Here is an 18185-nt window from a genome sequence, read left to right as displayed (position 1 = left end):
GTTGTTAAAAGTATGTCAATAGTAAATGGACTGAATTGATAACTCAAGTAAGCGTTGATTGATCTACTCACACACACATTCACACACCTCCATAAGGCAGCTGCTTTCTTTTTCGAGGTCACACCGCCCCCAGCGGTCAGTCCCCATAATTACAATGTGGCACAGCCCGGCTAGCTCAGTCGGTAGAGCATGAGACTCTTAATCTCAGGGTCGTGGGTTCGAGCCCCACGTTGGGCGGCAGGTTTTAGTGAATACTTACACCCTGAAGAACATAAAAACGCCAGTAAGGTAAAGAAAATTAGAAATCCAACTCTCTCCTGGGGCGCAACCAGTCATATCCTAGGTAGACGATTTTTAAGGTACATCACAAATATATCAGCCATATATCAGCCTACAGGTAATGTATGCATGGGCGATATTAAACATACATGATATTGTAGCATATGTATTATTCGTGCTTATATACCTAGGCTACATTTGCGCAAATAAGATATGATAAGATAAGATAAGATAAAACTTTATTTATCCCCAGCCAGGGAAATTTGGGCATTACAGCAGCATGTGAAAGCAGCGGGAAGAAAAATAGCAGCAGAGGTAGAGAACATTTGAAAAAACAAAACGAAATACAAATACATATATATACATATATATATACGTATATATATATAATATGTAAAAACGTGTGTATTGCCCCAGTAGCTGTGAAAAAAAAGAACAACGTATGGTGCCTTAAGATTAAAAATAACAATAAATAGTGCCCGGGTGGGTCTGGGTGGGGGGACAGGGGGGTGGCTCCTGTTTGGTGAGGAGGGTGAATCATGACCATGATTCATTGATACAGTCTTGTCTAAATGTCTCTTCTCTACCACTGAATCATTGCATTTTCAATCAGTCTATATCAGTCTATATAAGGAATTGCAACAACCAACTTGGCGATACATGAACAATCAGTAGCTGCGAATGACCACTCACTATTTCAAGAATGATAATGATTAATAATGAATAACAATTATCATCATCATAAGCACGATGATGATAATAACAAGAACTGCAAGAGAACATGCTCTAACATTGCCGACGGCCAATCGCGGCGCCTTATTTCCATCTTTTCTCCCGGCCACGTAAAGTAGAATGGTATGATAAAACATTATGATTATGTATTGTTCTGGGAGGAAAACCAGTATAAAGTCTAAATTCAACTTGACTGTAATTGTACGCTAAAAAGAGGATTATAATTATGCGTCGCTCTATGCGATTTTATCTGAATCTCCGCAGTTATTAACAGCGACACTCTGCACCGACGTGCACCAAGACAGTAACGTTATGCAACGACAGTAATGTAGCGTATCAGCGTAAAGAAGCTAGCTAGCTCGTCACAAAATCAAATAAATATAAAAATAAGTTCACCAGCAGCAGCAGCTCACCTCTTTATGTCGGCGGATAAAACTTGAGGTTTAAGGGTTTATTTTCGTACGGTGGCGAAAGCCGGCAGCGATTGGCCTCGGGGAAAGATGGAAATGCCGAGCCGCGATTGGCCGGGGGAAAAGATGGAAATGAGGCGCCGCGATTGGCCGTCGGCTGAAAGATGGAAATGGAGCTCCGCGATTGGCCGGGGGGAAAGATGGAAATGACGGTACTCGATTGGCCGTCCGCCGAAAGATGGAAATGGGGCTCGGCGATTGGCCGGGGGAAAAGATGGAAATGAGGCGCCGCGATTGGCCATCGGCTGAAAGATGGACATGGAGCTGTACAAAGAAGGAACTGCTTTCTTTCCGCCCCCAGCGGTGAGCCCCTATAATTACAATGTGGCACAGCCCGGCTAGCTCAGTCGGTAGAGCATGAGACTCTTAATCTCAGGGTCGTGGGTTCGAGCCCCACGTTGGGCGACACGTTTTGATGAATACAACACGCTGAAAAACACGAAAACGTTAGTAATTTTGAAGGAAATCAGAAATCCAACTCTCCCTTGGAGCGAAGCCTGTCGTATCTAACGTATCCTATCAGCAATATGTCATATGGCTTACATGTACTGTATTCATAGGCGATATTTTACAGACATTATATTAAACACACATGATATCATAGCATATTTATTATTTGTGCTTATAAACCTAGGCTACATTTTCACAAATAACCATGATTCATTGATACAGTCTTGTCTAAATGTCTACTCTCAATCAATGAATCATTGCATTTTCAATAACAGCTAACCACTAACATAAGGAAGGTCGACTATAGAATTTTATTAAATATTGTTCAAAAACATTAACTGCATCTTCCTTAACACGCCTTCTCATTAATTAGTGCTGTGAGAATAAAATGCAAGTTAGACATTTTGACTTGTCATAGCATAACATTAACATTAACATTATAACATTAATAAAGTCTCCCTTCCAGCAATCATTGTAATGAAATGTACCAACTAATGATGTTTCAGTTTAGTTTAAAAATACTCTGCTGTGAGGCCTGACTGTACTCCACTCACATCTCTCCTCTCCTGGGATTGTGTCCATCCTGCAGGGGGTCTGCATTTTTTCCACAGTGTTTTTGTTGCAGTTTTGGATTTGAACTGACAAAATTTAACTGCAGTAGAAGATTCACTGGATAAAACAAGAAGAGGGCAGGAGGACACCTTTAAATGGGTGCGTAGAGAAAACCAACTGGGGCTCTGATGCTGACAGCATGCAAGTTGTAGCATTAGTCTTTCAACCCCACTGGTTTAACGTCTAAACAAAATGTGATGTTGATTTTCATTGAAGATAAAATGAGTTTGGTTTGTTGGGTCAAATTTGGCAACTCCTCCACCAGAAGCACACGTCCCCTGACCCCAGTTGCCTTAACAGGGCCCAGTGTACCACCTGCAACCCTCACATTCTGTCCAAAGGTTGACCCCCAAGCACATCTCAAACAGAGCAAAATAAAAGCACAGGCAGAGGGCAGGGTCTGTGTAGTCACAGCCAACTTGGTGATACATGAACAATTTCTTGAATGACCACCAGAGGGCACAATTCTCGCCCGGCTAGCTCAGTCGGTAGCATGAGACTCTTAATCTCAGGGTCGTGGGTTCGAGCCCCACGTTGGGCGAAAGCTTTTCATAGGAAAAGTAGGTTTTAATGGAAAGCTTCTTGACTCTGACACCGTTATTTATTCCTTCATGAAAACAATAGAGTGTCCTCTGCTACTGTTGAAGACAATGATCTTGTATTTAATTCATAATTAAATAAGCCCCTTTAAGAAGGCATATCAAATAATTGAAACCTTCCTCTCTGTGTATGAATGATCACTGTCGTCAATGTTATTGGATATTCATTGTAAATACAGGTTCTTCAAATAAGTTGGTTGAGCATACAAATATGAAGATAGATAGATAGATAGATAGATAGATAGATAGATAGATAGATAGATAGATAGATAGATAGATAGATAGATAGATAGATAGATAGATATTTTGCAGGGAAGAGAGGCTACCATGTCTCCCTCTGGTGGTCAACAGCTGTCGTATCACCAACTCATCCCACTCACTGCCCATTTGTAATCGTAACATTAATATAATGGCTTCTTGCTCTCTTTGGAGCTTTAATCAAAAGTAATCACGAAATGTCAAAAATTAGTACATATTCCAATCATGACATTGTCTAGCCAGTCTGAGCCTCTGGCAACGCCTTCAGAGTTGTTACAGGTCTCTTGTTGTTCTCCCTCACTAATATTCCTCTTCACAGAGCCCTGCAGAAATACAGGAAAATGGAAACTATACAGAAAATGTGAGAAAATGAAAATGGCTAGGGGTGGGAGGACTGTAGTGTAATGGTTGGCTTTTGACTTGGTGCTGACTCAACACAGAAATAGCTCATCATCATCATCATCATTATAATCATCATCATCATCATCTCTCTCAGATGGTGTGGCTCTCACCAGAGCAGGTGTATATATACAAACAGGGAACCCAGCTTTTTATAGGCCAGTTTGCATGTCATGTTTAAAATTACTCACCCTGTTTGATTTGGCAGTCAACACTGAGGCATGAGTATGTGTGTGTGTGTGTGTGTGTGTGTGTTTGGGGAGGTGTCATGTGGATCAGTTCTCTCGCTGAGGACTCATTATGACAGCAATGAGGAGGAAATTATTTGATAAAAAGTATAATTTTTCTGTCTCTTTTTGTGCCTCTACTTCATCTTCCTCTTCCTTTCCCAGAGACCACCTGTCAATCAAATGTCATGGGCGGGACCCCATGTGTGACATCTCCTCACACTTTCTGTTGATAAAGTCCGTGTTTGTTGTTTTCTAGCAGGACAGTGGCACTGCTTTCCTTTTTCTGAGTATGACAGGAAGCTGGTGGAAAGTGCTCTGTCTGTCAAGATGTAATACATGTCTGTGTCTCTGCTCGCCTGGTTTATATACTGCACCAGCAGAGCCACACTCGCTGCCATTGGCTAGAGACAATTATCATACAGCGGCAGATTGGCCAGCACTTTGACAGTGACAGATTGGCCTACTGGTGATTGGATAATTAAGTTGTGATGTCACTGAATGTGGGCTGAGCGAGGGAAGGGGAGAGAGAGGACGAGAGAGGAAGAGGAGGGAGGGGGAAGACCAAGAGCGTGGATGGGAGAGTACCACAGTGTGTGTGTGTGAAAGAGAGAGAGAAAGTGGGAGGGATGAAAATGATAGAGAGGCCAAGCACTTGCACTGGAGAGAGAGAGAGAGAGAGAGAGAGAGAGAGAGAGAGAGAGAGATGGGGGGGGCGTCTCCAGCTGTAAACAAAGGGAGTTGTTATTTTGCTGGGGGAGCAGTGATAAAGTGATTGAATTACAGTACTGTTTATTAGCTGGTTGCGGTTTGTTTGATCTGAGGTGAGAAATGGTGGAAAATGTGCGACAGTTGAAACACATCTCCACAGGCTCGACTCTGCAGACAACCAACCAACTCCTTCATGACAATATATAACATTACAGCTGTTTTCAGGCTCGCTGTTGCTGCATGAAACCACTTCTCGCTGACATACAGTATCATATTTCAGGATTAGTGAATACACATGCTGTATATAGATATATCTCTTTATCTATTCTAAAGTTATTCTGGGTGGCATTTTAAGGTAACTGTAACTTTTTTCCATTTGGCCTCTCTCTGTATGACTAAATGTTCTGGCTTGAGGGCTGATGAGTCAAGGTAACATTAGACAACATTACTTTACAGTGCGAGTGAGGCGTCAGGGCTGATTAAGCGCTTTAGGAGCTCTTGTGAGTGATCGCTCTGTCTCTGTGGCTGTGACATAACGTCTTGTGGCGTGACATAAGCTTCATTCCTGAAGAAATGGTGTAACATGACGTTTCAGCTTTCCATTAGGCCTGTCTCTGCATGGCCAAATGTTCTGCCTGCAAACCGTCACCTTTAATGGGAGGTGGAAATGTAATTATGCTATTTTTCTACAGCAGGCTCCAGCTGGAAGCCTGGCTGTAAAAATTAATTAACAGCTTCAAAACGCCAAGCGTCCAGCACCATAAGGAGTCAAGTGACAGCGTAGGAGTCACAGCCAACGACAGCCGACAGCCGCAGCCCCCAGAAACCTCCAGAGATCTCCAGAGAGACCCCAGAAAACTCTGAAAACCCCTAGAGACCCTGAGAAGTACCAACTAAAAACCTCCTCATTGTCTGGATGTCTGGATGGTAAATACGGTATGTAGCTGGAGCCAGTAGACAGTTAGCTTAGCTTAAAGCCTGGAAACAGGGGGAAAGAGGAAACAAAGGTAACAAAATCCACTAACCAGCTCCTTTAAAGATCATTAATTACATGTTTTAAGTTGAAAAAGTCCAGGTTTATGGGGGTGACTAGTTCTTGGCCTGGACTGATAACTTCATGGAGTCTCCACTTGCCAGGCAACTCATCACACGAGGCACATTAAGCAGCTTTAATACTAAGTTAAGATAACTGGATGGAGGCTCCAGCTACATATTTACCATACAGACATAAGAGTAGTGTCAGTCTTCTCAAGCTAACTGGAAGTGAATAAGTGTGGTTCCTAAAATGTCTAATGTTTCCTTTGATGGAACCTCCAGAAACTTCGTAAAACCTTCAGTAACGTCGAGAAACTTGAAGCCCAGTGAACTTCAAAAAGCTCTGACAGACCGAGAAATCCTCAGAAACATTTTAAAACATTCACAAAGGTCTTATAAAACATCTGTGAACCTCGCTGAAGAGCTTCTGAAGTCCAGAATCCAACAAATCTTCAGTGACCTCTGAAGACACAACCGAAAAGAAGCCTCTACAGAGGGCACATGTCCAGAAACCTTTAAAGCCCCCCCTGAGACCTCCACAGCGCTTTAGAGATGTGCAGATCCGACTGTGTAACACTCCCAGAAACCTCCACCGATTCACACTCACTTTCGGTGTCAGATCAGATCTGGTGCATCTAAACGGGTTAAATCAGATTCTGCCTGATTGTTCACTCTGAGGTCTGATCAGCACCTCGAAGAGTTAAAACGGGACCTGAACAGGCCGTAGTGATCCAGCCCTGTCGGTGTGCCCAGGCGGCCCAGAACTGGGCCTCATTGCCAAACTCCCATCATTCCTCATTCAGCAGTGAAAGGAGAAACACAACACATGGCCTTTATGCCGCTGGGCTGCACGCCTCCTTTTCAAATAAATAATCACTAAATAAATATAACCCCGGCCTTGGATGGAGCAAACCAAGGGGCCTCGTATGCCACCATCTGGCCAAAGATCATCTGTGTTCTACAAGACGAATCACTCGGTATTAAAACGCCATCCCACCTTCCCATGTGCATACACACATCCCTCTTTGGCTTCAAACAGCCATGCATTACACTCTACACAACTCCACACTGTATTGTGTGTTTTTCCCTTGTACTTTGAAGTTCTCTTGAGAAAGTTTAAAATAAAATCAGGCTTCAAGAGTTTAAACTTTATCCTTAACTTAAACACGGGCAACTACCTGAAGTCTAACTTTAAGTGCAATTCTAACCTTAAGTATGAGGTCTAGAAAATAATCGTAATTCTTCAGTATGTGCTGCACTTGGTGGAACATTTTAAACCCATGAGACAGCAAAAATGGGTCACACACACGCACACACACACACATTATAAATGATGCCCCTGTGCTTGAAAAAACAAACGGGTTCCACACAGGATCTCAGAGCTCTGATTGGAGAAACACAAAACCAGCCAACAGAAAAACACGCAGCTGCAATTAGCAACAGAAAAACCATTCATCCCAGTGTGAAGGTAAACATATAGAGACAAGTTAGTGAAAATAAAGGAGAGGGAAGGTGAGGTGGGGGTGATAAAGCCTGAAAGCAGGCTGGAGCTTGAGATTAACGCCATGACTTTTTCAGTCTCTCAGTGTGTAATGTCCTACAAAACCAAATCTCCTTAGCTTTTTCTGCAATTTAAAATATGTTTTTAGCATTGAATTAACAAAAAAAAAAAAACTACAGCCATGAGGGCTATTGAGTGACTTGGAGCACTTTTTAGGTCAGGAGATGGATTCGTTCTTCAGATAGTTCTTTCTTCATAATCAAAGCGACACAATTGATTTACTTCATGCTATCGATGTACAGATTCTGTGATAATACAGCTGATTTTTTTTTTTTTTAGCAATGATGACTTATAATATTCAGTCATTTTAGAAGTGGTTTAATAATCGTGCAGTAACTGGGTTTTGCGCACTTCCTTCTTTTAGCCACTAGGTGATGCAAAAAGCCAGTTTACAGCCAAGGACAGCAGTCACTATTTTGTGTGTGTGTGTGTTTCTGTGACAGCCTGTGTTAAGTTATATGTCCTATACACAGCAACACATAGACACACACACATAACACAGCAAAGATCAACACACACAGCAGTCTCTGTCACCACAGGGGACATGATACAACTATATTAGTGAGCATTATTCCCAATGACTATTAAACCAACATTTTTACATTCATTTTTACAAATTCTCTTTTGTACGCAAATATGACTTGATTCAAAGTTTGTCTTAAGTGATTAATTAATCATTTCTAAACTGATTTATTACATAAACAGCTGCTTTGGATTGTAAATTACTACCATGTGTTCTTCTGTGGCATCATTTATTGAGGAATGTGTGCTGTGTGATCATGTGCATCATATCCATCATTTCGTACTGCATATATTTATTAAAAAAAAAAGATATGCTGTTTTATTCTGTTTTTAGGATGCTTTTATTCCATCTGGCCAGAGAGTGATGTCAGATTCCAGCAGCTACTATTCTAGATTAACCCTGTCTTAAAAAACAGTGTGTGTTCTGGTGATCGACCACTAACAGGCCCGAAAAATAAACTTTAATTAAAAAGTCAGTGTACTGTAGGGGTCATAGGTCGTACTACTCATTAATAAACAGTTGTATAATGTCCTCTGTGGCTCTGGGCAAGACTTCTAAACTCTGACAAAATAACCCTGATGATGTCAGCATGGTCGAACAGTCAGGGGATATCGGCTCTGTGACCCTTCAAAAACACTTAGTACAGTGGCAAAAGAGACTGTTACCTTTTGAAAGTTGTTCTTCCAAAATGGAGGCCCGTACCTCATAAACTGCGTGTGTGTGTGTGCGTGCGTGCATGCGTGCGTGTGTGTGTGTGTGTGTGCATGTTAAGGGAGGAGGAGTGAATTATGGAAAATTGGTGAAATTCATCATTGCAATGTTGTTACCATGATGTAGCTACGTGTTGTCCAGACAACCGTGCCGCCTTGGTCAGCTTTGATCAAATGGTGGCCAATCTCAGCAACAACAGCGCAACTCACCCTCTCACACACACACACACACACACACACACACACACTCCCACACACGGTCGCTGAATGGCTGTCACTTCTGCTTGTCTGAAATGACCAAAGGCTGTCCAGGACAAAGGGGGAGTGACAGGCCTCTCTGATTGGTCATGGCAGACTTTGACTGACATGTGATGGCAGCTGGATGGAGTGTGTGGGAGCCGTGCCGCCTCACAGTTGAGTCTGGTGTGTGTGTGTGTGTGTGTGGGTGAGTTGCGCTGTTGTTGCTGAGCTGCACAGACTAGACACGTTAACAAAGACACAATACACAGGTTGTGCTAACTCTCTGAAACAGACCATCTGAATGTGTCTGGCAAATCAGGCTTATGATCAAAGTTAACGATGAGTCATATGAAGACTTTCTGCCATGGTAACATTAAATCTATACAATCAGGCCAATCAGAAATTAAAAAGTTATCAAAAACATCTTGTGCAAGCTCACAAATACAGTCTGATATTCATTCATTGTATCTTAAACTTGCAGCTGCTTGGAGCGCATGTAAATTGACACTTGAAGTGATTTCTATACTTGAACTGCTTTCAGTGTGTTTACTTCAGCTGAACTACTACTACTTCTGTCTTCACTACTTCCTCATTAACTGACATTTCAGCTGCATTCATCTCTTTCTTCTCAAATAACTTTCAGTTTATTTTCCTTACACTTCAACACTCCAAATACTTTCAGATCTCAGAGAGTAGCAGCTCTTCCAGCTATATTCATACAGTATTTAGTTCAGCTGCATTTATTGGCACACTTCAGAGGACACTTTAGCTGTTATTGTCCTCAGTTTATGTGCTGAAACTGACTCTGATTTCTGTCTAGGCCTCCACTTCAACTCCTTTCAGTGCTTCAGTATCAACCAAGTCGCCAACTCTTTCCAACACTTTCAGCACTTCCTGCTGCTTAATTTTCTTTTAAAATTAAGCATTTTCTACTTTTTTAATGCACACACATAGCAGAAATATAAAAGTGCAAGTGGTTTTCGGGGAAGCTACAGGATGGAGCTTTTGGTCAGGCGTAGGCACTGCTATCACAGTGAAGCTGCAGTGTTTGTTACCGTGCAGCTGGAGACAATGCACAGAAGTGCAGGTAGGGGTAATTGAACTTTGGACAGAGCCAGCTACCAGGCTTAATGCTAAGCTAAGCTAACCACAGCCTGACTCCACCTCTGAACTTAAAGGATAAGACAGGTGATATTTTGTTACCCGGCAACAAATCCTACAAAAGGACCAAAACCAATGCTGTGTTAGTCTGACCCTCAGTACTTTGTCTGTGACAGCAGGCCCACGTCCACTGGTTCCTTCCAAAGGCTTTAATCTTGGATCATGATGATATACTTTGATTTTAAAAAAGAATGGCTCAGTAATTTCCTGAAACAGTTGCCCACTGTGGTTTTTAGCAAACGTTACTTATGTTCAAGCTGACAAAAATCACTAACACATATCATTTAAGATGCAGCCTGATATCGATCTTCTCATCACACTCTCAGGAGGAAAGCAAACAAGTGTTTTCGCCAAAATCCTGAACTGTTCCTTTAATGACAACAGCTGCTGATTTAGAGGTTTCCTTGTTTTTCATTATTCTGCAGGTCAAAATCTGAGTCGATTTAAACTAAACCTCCTTCCAAGGTTCATCACACACTGTGGGTTTGTGCTCTGCACGGCAACACAATTCATCCATCTGCATTCAGCATGCAACATGTAATCTTGATCAAATGAATGAATGGAAGGTGATGATGATGATGATGATGTGCAGGGAAGATAATAATAATAATAATAATAATAATAATAATAATTTTATTTCCACAGGACTTTTCCTAACAGTTACAGAGTACAAATTAACGACTTCTTTGGATACATAAGAATATTCTAAACTAATTACACAGAAACACAAATAATGATGATTGTGATGACAATGATGATGATGATAATGATGATGATGATAGTGATGATGGTGGCTCTTGACAGTGTGACTGACACATCTGTGCATATGAGTGTGAGACAAATTGATTGACTTCTGCCATGTGTGCATTTGTATGTGTGTGTGTATAATTTATGAGCAAAATACAGCTAATTGCAACCACTTGCTAAAGGCTGAGGTCTGCATCTCTTCTTATGTCGTACATGTCTTACATGCACCCAGTCTCACACACATACATTTACACACACACACACACACACACACCCTTACACACACAGGTCTGTTTATTTACAGCCAGTGTCAAGTATCTGAGATTGATTATAAATGAACACTGCCTCATGATTAGCTTGAACATGATGTTTGTGTGTGTATGTGTGTGTATATGTGTGTGCGGTGTGTAAGGGTGTGTGTGTGTGCGCGGGTGTGATATATGCCTCTCAAAGAGTAGGTTAATGATTGGCTCTAGCTCTATGTTTACGTCGAGAATAACGACTCACCGTGGTGAATGTGTGTGTGCGGGTGCACATGGGTGTGTGTGTGTGTGTGTGGTTTCCATACGCCTGTTGTGGAATGGGAAGCAGAAAAGTAGTCCCGGCATCTATCCATCACTTTGACCGTGCTGCAATTCTCGTGCCGTGATTTTCCTACTCAATCTGCATGTGTGTGAGTGTGTGTGTGTGTGTGTATGTGTGTGTGTGTGTGTGTATTACCTCGTCTGATTGTAATGTTTAACACATGGCTGTATGGTGAAGCTCACTTTCCCACCAACACAGACACTCACACACTTCTGTCAAAAATATCTTCATCTGCCTATAAGGAGTCGTGCACAGCCGTCACTGCTGAGCAGTTTGGAGTTGCAGTGCCTCGCTCAGAGACACTCAGTGCAGACGGTTAGCAGGACTCAGTGACAATCACAAGCAGTCTGCAGATTTAAACCTGCTGCCCTCCACTCAAATGCATGAGTGTCTGTAGCACTGAATGCTTAATTCTCCCACAGCAACGACATATTTTTTGTATAACTGATACAGAAAACTGGTTAGCAAACAGTGTGCTATTCCCTGCAGACACAGAGCCGTATAGACGTTCATTTGAAGTTGTGTTTCTGGCCACCTGGCAAATAACGTCCAAATATTCACTCTCACACTTTCAGCTCTGGTTTGGTCTCCACCAACTCCTGTGTCTTTGCTGCCAAATGTTCTGCTATGTTCACAAGCTAGTCTGCATCTGTCTGCTGTTTAGCAGGTAATGCACAGTGGGTTTTGTGGGCTGCCCGCTGCAGCTGCTGGAAATAGTAGCGATGAGAGTGAATCAAACAGTAAAGCTGAAGCTGCATCAACCGAGACAATGAGGATAAAGATGCTAAAACATTAGCATGAGAGTGGAGGGGAGCTGCAGAGCTGGAGATAATTCTCTGCGGGTTCCTCACTTCAAGCAACTTGTAAATATAATGTTAATATAATTATGAATATTACATTTCATTTCTGTTATTAGTTCCCCATATATCCTCCACTCTGGACCTTCAAATCACAATTATTGAGACTGTTTAAATGTGTCTTTTTACATCGTCATTGTAACATTAATTTGCAAAGCTTTTACAAAAATGTATTTAGAATGTGTATGTCTTATATGACAGTAAGTGAGTTTTCAAAGCCAGGGTATTTAGACGGGTAGTTAAAATTCTGACGTCAGATACATTTCGATCATATATTCATTTTGCTTCCTTTTCCCTCTGTTGAAGCCCATGTACCACAACAGGAGATGAGGTTGATTGAACTTATGTTAAGACATCCAGCTGGAGGTGGTGTTTTAGGTAAAGTTAGATTAAAGCCTCAGCAATGGCACCACTGGTGGTTTTTGTGAATACATATATTAACAATGATCAGAATAAAGCTTTTTATTTATGACTACATCACCAGTTAATGTGAAGGAGGAGGAGCTCTCTCTCTCTCTCTCTCTCTCTCTGTCTCTATGTCTCTCTCTCTCAAACTCTCTCTCTCCATTTCGCCCTCCATCCATTCATTCCCAGATGGACAGATTGTCTTGCTGCTCGCCCTCCAGTCACATTTGACCTGGAAGTGCTGTGATTGGTCCAAAGGTCACACGGCTGGCTTCCCATTGGTGGAGAGGTCATTCTATTGGCCTCCATAGGTCCCAACCCCATCCATCACTGTCACCATAGCTTCTGTTGACACTATTATTAAAAGTCACTGTGTGTGTGTGTGCATGTGTGTTGCCCTCACTGGTCTTTCAGATACACTCCTTCTGGTGGTGTTTAAGTCTTGACTAAGTGGTTGAGGAGGTGGAACAAAAAATCAGGCCAAATGGCTCTGTGTTTTTCACTGTGTGGATGCTTTCCTCTCAACCCATCCCTACAAAACCCCATGATGGTGGAAACCAGAACTTCTAGATTTCCACTACATTTTGTCACATTTTGTGGTGTAATTGTATAGGTACATGCTGTATTTGTAATTTCAGAGAGATGTGAGGAACATTATCTAGAAACTTGCTTCTTAAAAATCCACAAATAAATGCGTGTTTCCACATGCGCGTACATACAACAACGTTGTTTTGTTGATAGAAAATAGGGACCACACTAAAATTATGGATCCCACTAACATTAGGAGATATTTCTTTAAAACCATGCTTTTGCTCTCTTTTAAAATGTAACACTCAGACTTTTATCCCCAGCAGTCGGAATCACTTTAAGTGTTACTGGCATTGAGAAACAGACATTGGAACGCACCAAAGCAGATGTTGTTTTTTTTTTCAGCCTGAATATTTGTCTGCAGATGACTCAGCTTTTGGCCTTATTAGCTGGAAAATACAAAGGGACTAGATTCAATAAAAGCTGATAATAATACCCAAGAAAATGAATATTTTACACATATTTTACACATATTTTCCATATTTCCCCAATAAAAGGCCATTTAGTATATTTATCTACATAAGCATCTATATTTATTGGCCATTCTAAATTTAGGCCATCTATATTCATATTTTGGGTATCTCATATTTAGGATATTTATCTTTAAATTGAGGCCATTTACACTGTTTATCATTTCAGACCCTGTGTAATCGGGCTACTTGCACTGAGTTCCTTCATTTAGCTGTAAATGACACACTAAAGCTGCATGTTCTCGTTTTTGGAATTTCATTGGCTATATGAAGCACCAGCAGTTTGTTGTTTGCATTAATTGTACCTGCTGTTGTGCTTGTATCTTGAAATGTTTGCATCAAATTATTCATGAGAATCTTAGCTTTCTGCATATGTGTGTGTCCACAGGCCACAGAGTGTCATGATTTAGGCTAGCACAGAAAATGTTGATGCTACAGCATAAAATGACATTTACACAACGGTGTGCTTTCAACTTTGTGTCCACAGGTTTGTGCTTCTTTCCTGTTTCAACCGATCCTCCGTGCACAAAGTCATCTCCATAAAGAAATGAGATTCTCATTTTGTTGTGGAAGAACTTGACCCCTGCTGAGATGAAGCAGAACACAGACAGTAAAGCCAGACCTCATCACCCAACATCACTGTTGGGCCTCGCTGATGCTCTGGTGTCTGAATAGGAGCGAGGCCCTGCAGCCAGGCCGGGCTGGTCAGACACTGTGCATTAATTTGTACATCGGACGTCCTCATACTCATACATACGTCCACATACAAAATGTCAGCATAGATAAAAACTTGTGTCATTTCATGTCTACAGCCCAGTGTCCTTGGAATTCCATCCACATTGGCAGATTCTGCAGGATGATGTCACCGTCAGCCTCATTAAATCAGACGGAAGCAGAGCAAACACATCGCTGAGGGAGCACATTCGCAGTTTTCCTCAGAGGACGCCTCCAAATCCGGCTGCATTCTGGACATTAACGGCTAATTAAACTGGCGGCCTTCTGTCTGTGTGTACTGTGTGTGTGTACACAGTCATTTTGCATGTGGGTGTGTCTACAAACATAAATGACTGTACTCCCTCACTTTGTCTATGTGTGCTCAAGACCATATCATGTCAGTTTGTGTGTTTGTCTAGCTCTGTTTGTGTGGGTGAGGAGGCCAGGACCATTGCTGAATACAGATTTTATAGGTGGTTAACACGCTCTCCTGCAGTGTGCACCACAAGGGCCGTGTGTCTACCCCAAAGCTACTCCTGATAAATCATCTGATGCATCACTCTCGAGTGCTGAGGGGTCTGCTACTTTAGTTACTGCTCTCTGCAATAGTGCAAAAATGAATAAAATACAATTCACTATCAGATGTTTCGCTGGAACGCTCTGCATCAATATTCATGGTCATTTGAACTGTCAGATGTTGCACCTGTTGAGAAACTGGGAGGGAGAATGTCTCTTTTGGTGACACTTAAGATGATGGCCCATAACAAACGTTATGGAAAGGCAAACCGTCCAAATTCACAGCTTAGCAGAACACTATGTACCAACACATACAAGACAAAAGATTAGGCAAGAACGGGATTGAACCTTAAAATGATATTTTACTAAAGGGTACCTCTTCTATTCTAATATTATAGGGTACAATATGACGTACTGTTATATACAACTTACCAACGGTGGAGGGGCACAGGCGATAGAAAAAAAGAGGATAGACTAACTACATGTCAGTCAGGAGAGCTGCATCGGTTTGACTGAAATGACAGAATGAACAGTTGACAGCAGTGAGACAGTGAGCTGACTGAGTTGGAAGCAGGAAAGAGATGGAGAGAGCGGAAATAACTAAGTCTTCCTGACTGAACTTTCGCTTCGTTTCATTTTCATGCAGAAAAATATCGGGTCAGGTAAACAACAATTATCGCAAGCAGTGATAACCTCCCTGGCTAAACAGCCACAGGAAGCAGCGCCACTTAACAATCTTAAACATTTACAGTCCGACAAGTGAGAAGATGTAACGTGTGACTGACATGTGACCTATGAGCGGTGAAGAAACAACACAACAGTCACTTCTCAGGAACGAACATGAAGCGAGGGGGCGAGAGTGCCGATAATGAGTGAAGATCATGAAGATAGTCAGTCTTCCAGATTAGTTCCTTCTTTTAGCTCTGGGCTACTTACCAAATAACTACAAGGCATGTTTGTATCAGAACAGGTCATGCTTTGTGTTAAAATAAGTATGTTACTGTTACTTAAGTTATGTAAGTTAATATCAGTTAACGTTGGATTTTGGCTTCAAATGGGACACAAACGGCGGTCGACTGGACGACTATTTCAGCCATCCATCCACCCCACCTCTCCCATAAACGCACTTTCTTGCTTGTTATACTACCTCAGCTTACTGTCATAAATGCTACGGCAACAAGTGACCACCACCTAACAATAAACGTGAACATGTGTCGTATAATATCCTGCTTGCACAGATGACAGATGGGCTGGTTCGGCCACAACAACATGTGAGTATGGATTTCTTCAGTGGCTGTAAAACATTTCAAGATGTGTGACAAACCAGCTCTCCTCTTTCTTCCTGCATGCTTATTCTTTCAGTGTTGTGGCTACGATGTCTCTCAAGCTCCGACAGTCAGGGAAAGGTGAGGGTTTCACACTTCTTTACAAAACGGATCAATTTCTCCATTTGAAGAGAACACACACAAACACATGGCTCAAATGGATGATGTGGCAATTGTATGGCGGTGCAGGATCAATATGTCCTTTGAATCTGCTTATCTCACGCACACACAGGCGCACACACATATGCACACACACACACACAAAGTCCGTCTGTCAAACACACACCCACGCCACCCTATCATTGTCAGCGTTACACGAAGCTAATCCATTAACATGTCACTATCAGGGCTGATAAGTGTGTGTATGTGTGTATGTGTGTGCGTGTCTGTCTGTGTGTGTGTGTGACCTCCAGATTAGCAGTAATTATCTCCTCACATCCTGCGACCTGATATGGCTGCTGTGTATTTGTTTTCTTTTCCTGTTTAGTTTTTCTGCAGCGACCACCAGCAGGCTGCGGTTGTTATGAAGGTTGGGAACGATGGTGTCACAGTTCTTTTCTCACATTTCTCTATATCGAGTCGATGTTTTCCAAACTCCTCACACACTTCTCTTCACCCACGTGCAGCTCAGCAACAGTTAGCGCCCAAAATGCACTAATGCAACCAAAACACTTCATACACATCTCACGTGAGCTGGCTCGACAAAAACCTAAAATCCCAATTGTGACAGTGGTTATCACCTTTCTTTGTTATCCCAGGCTTTCTTCATTGGGCTCTGTGTGTGTTCCCATCATAAGGGCCATTTGTTGCGTGGTTTGACTCCTCTTCAGTACAAAATGAACCGATCACGTGCTGCCTGCTTCAGTTGAGAGGAACAGGCTGTAATAATTGAGAGCTGTGGAGAACAAGTAAAAATATTACAGCAAAAAGCAGCACTGTGTCTGCAGATAAAGCAAGAGAAGAATGCTGGCTGCTAATCGAGGATATGTGGAACTCACTTCAATATTTGAACTTGAATATTATCTTAGATACTAGACTAGACTACTCAGTTTTCTACTCTGTCTTCTGTTAGCTGCAATACCAAAAATGTAAAATGGACTTGGCAGCAAATCAGGACCAAGTATAAAACAATAACCCTAACCCAATCCAAAGTGGTCTATAGTTGCTGTGGCATCCTTATGATTTTTTATTTATTTATTTGCAAAGATTCCATTACAAAAAAAAGTAAGATAAGATAAATTTTATTAATCCCCAGATGGGGTAATTTGTTTATTACATGGATTGTGCTGCCTTACAGTAAATGCTACAGAAAGGAATCAAAAATGCTTCAACAGGCTTTTCTTTGGCATTTTTGCAGTGTTTAACACAGTGTAACAGTGTACTTGTACAGAGCTTTCACATTTTACAAATGTGCTTTACTTTGGCTCCAACAACATGCAGGTGAAGGGCTAAACACGTACTCATAGAACAGGAGTTACACCATGAACAATGAAGACCTAGTGGATCAACCTGATGGAAATCCAACTGGAACAGCTGGAAAACTCTTACTTGGGACTGCTTTGAGGGCCAATACAAAGCAGGATTCACTGAATATGAACAGCTACCTGCTCACCTAAACTGCTAATTTGCAAGTCATTTAAAAGCTTTTTCAGAATACAATAGCTGTTGTATTGCAGCACCACATCGCATAAGAAAAATATGATGACAGAACTAAAGGTATCCCAGATGCAAGTTGTCAAAAGGAAAATTAGAGGAGGCTTGCAAGGAATGGTGTTCATGTTGGACTTCAAAATTCAGGTCCAACGGACTGCCAGTGCAGGAAGTAGTATGGCCTTTATGCAGCGACACAGAAAATAAGCATGTGTGGGTCAGAGTGGTGAATGGGTGCTCAGTGCAGCTTACTTTTATGCAGCTTGCTGAGGTTCATGTCCCGTCACACCAACCCGCTCTTATTCCCAGGTCATCTGATACAGACGCACGAGGTACCCTTTAGTCTTTGTGCCAGAAAGTC

The 18185-nt window shown here is 41.9% G+C and overlaps 3 non-coding genes across 3 annotated transcripts; all 3 read left to right on the top strand.

The window, feature by feature from the left end:
• The first annotated feature begins 164 nt into the window (after positions 1-164).
• trnak-cuu lies at positions 165-237 on the top strand. The gene has a single exon. It is a non-coding gene; the product is annotated as a tRNA-Lys (tRNA).
• Positions 238-1813: 1576 nt separating this feature from the next.
• trnak-cuu lies at positions 1814-1886 on the top strand. The gene has a single exon. It is a non-coding gene; the product is annotated as a tRNA-Lys (tRNA).
• A 1127-nt stretch (positions 1887-3013) lies between these two features.
• trnak-cuu lies at positions 3014-3084 on the top strand. The gene has a single exon. It is a non-coding gene; the product is annotated as a tRNA-Lys (tRNA).
• The last annotated feature ends 15101 nt before the right edge of the window (positions 3085-18185 follow it).

This window comes from Chelmon rostratus, chromosome 17, assembly GCF_017976325.1.
Source record: "Chelmon rostratus isolate fCheRos1 chromosome 17, fCheRos1.pri, whole genome shotgun sequence".
NCBI classification, from domain to species: Eukaryota; Metazoa; Chordata; class Actinopteri; order Chaetodontiformes; family Chaetodontidae; genus Chelmon; species Chelmon rostratus.
This window is presented reverse-complemented; position numbering and strand designations above follow the sequence as displayed.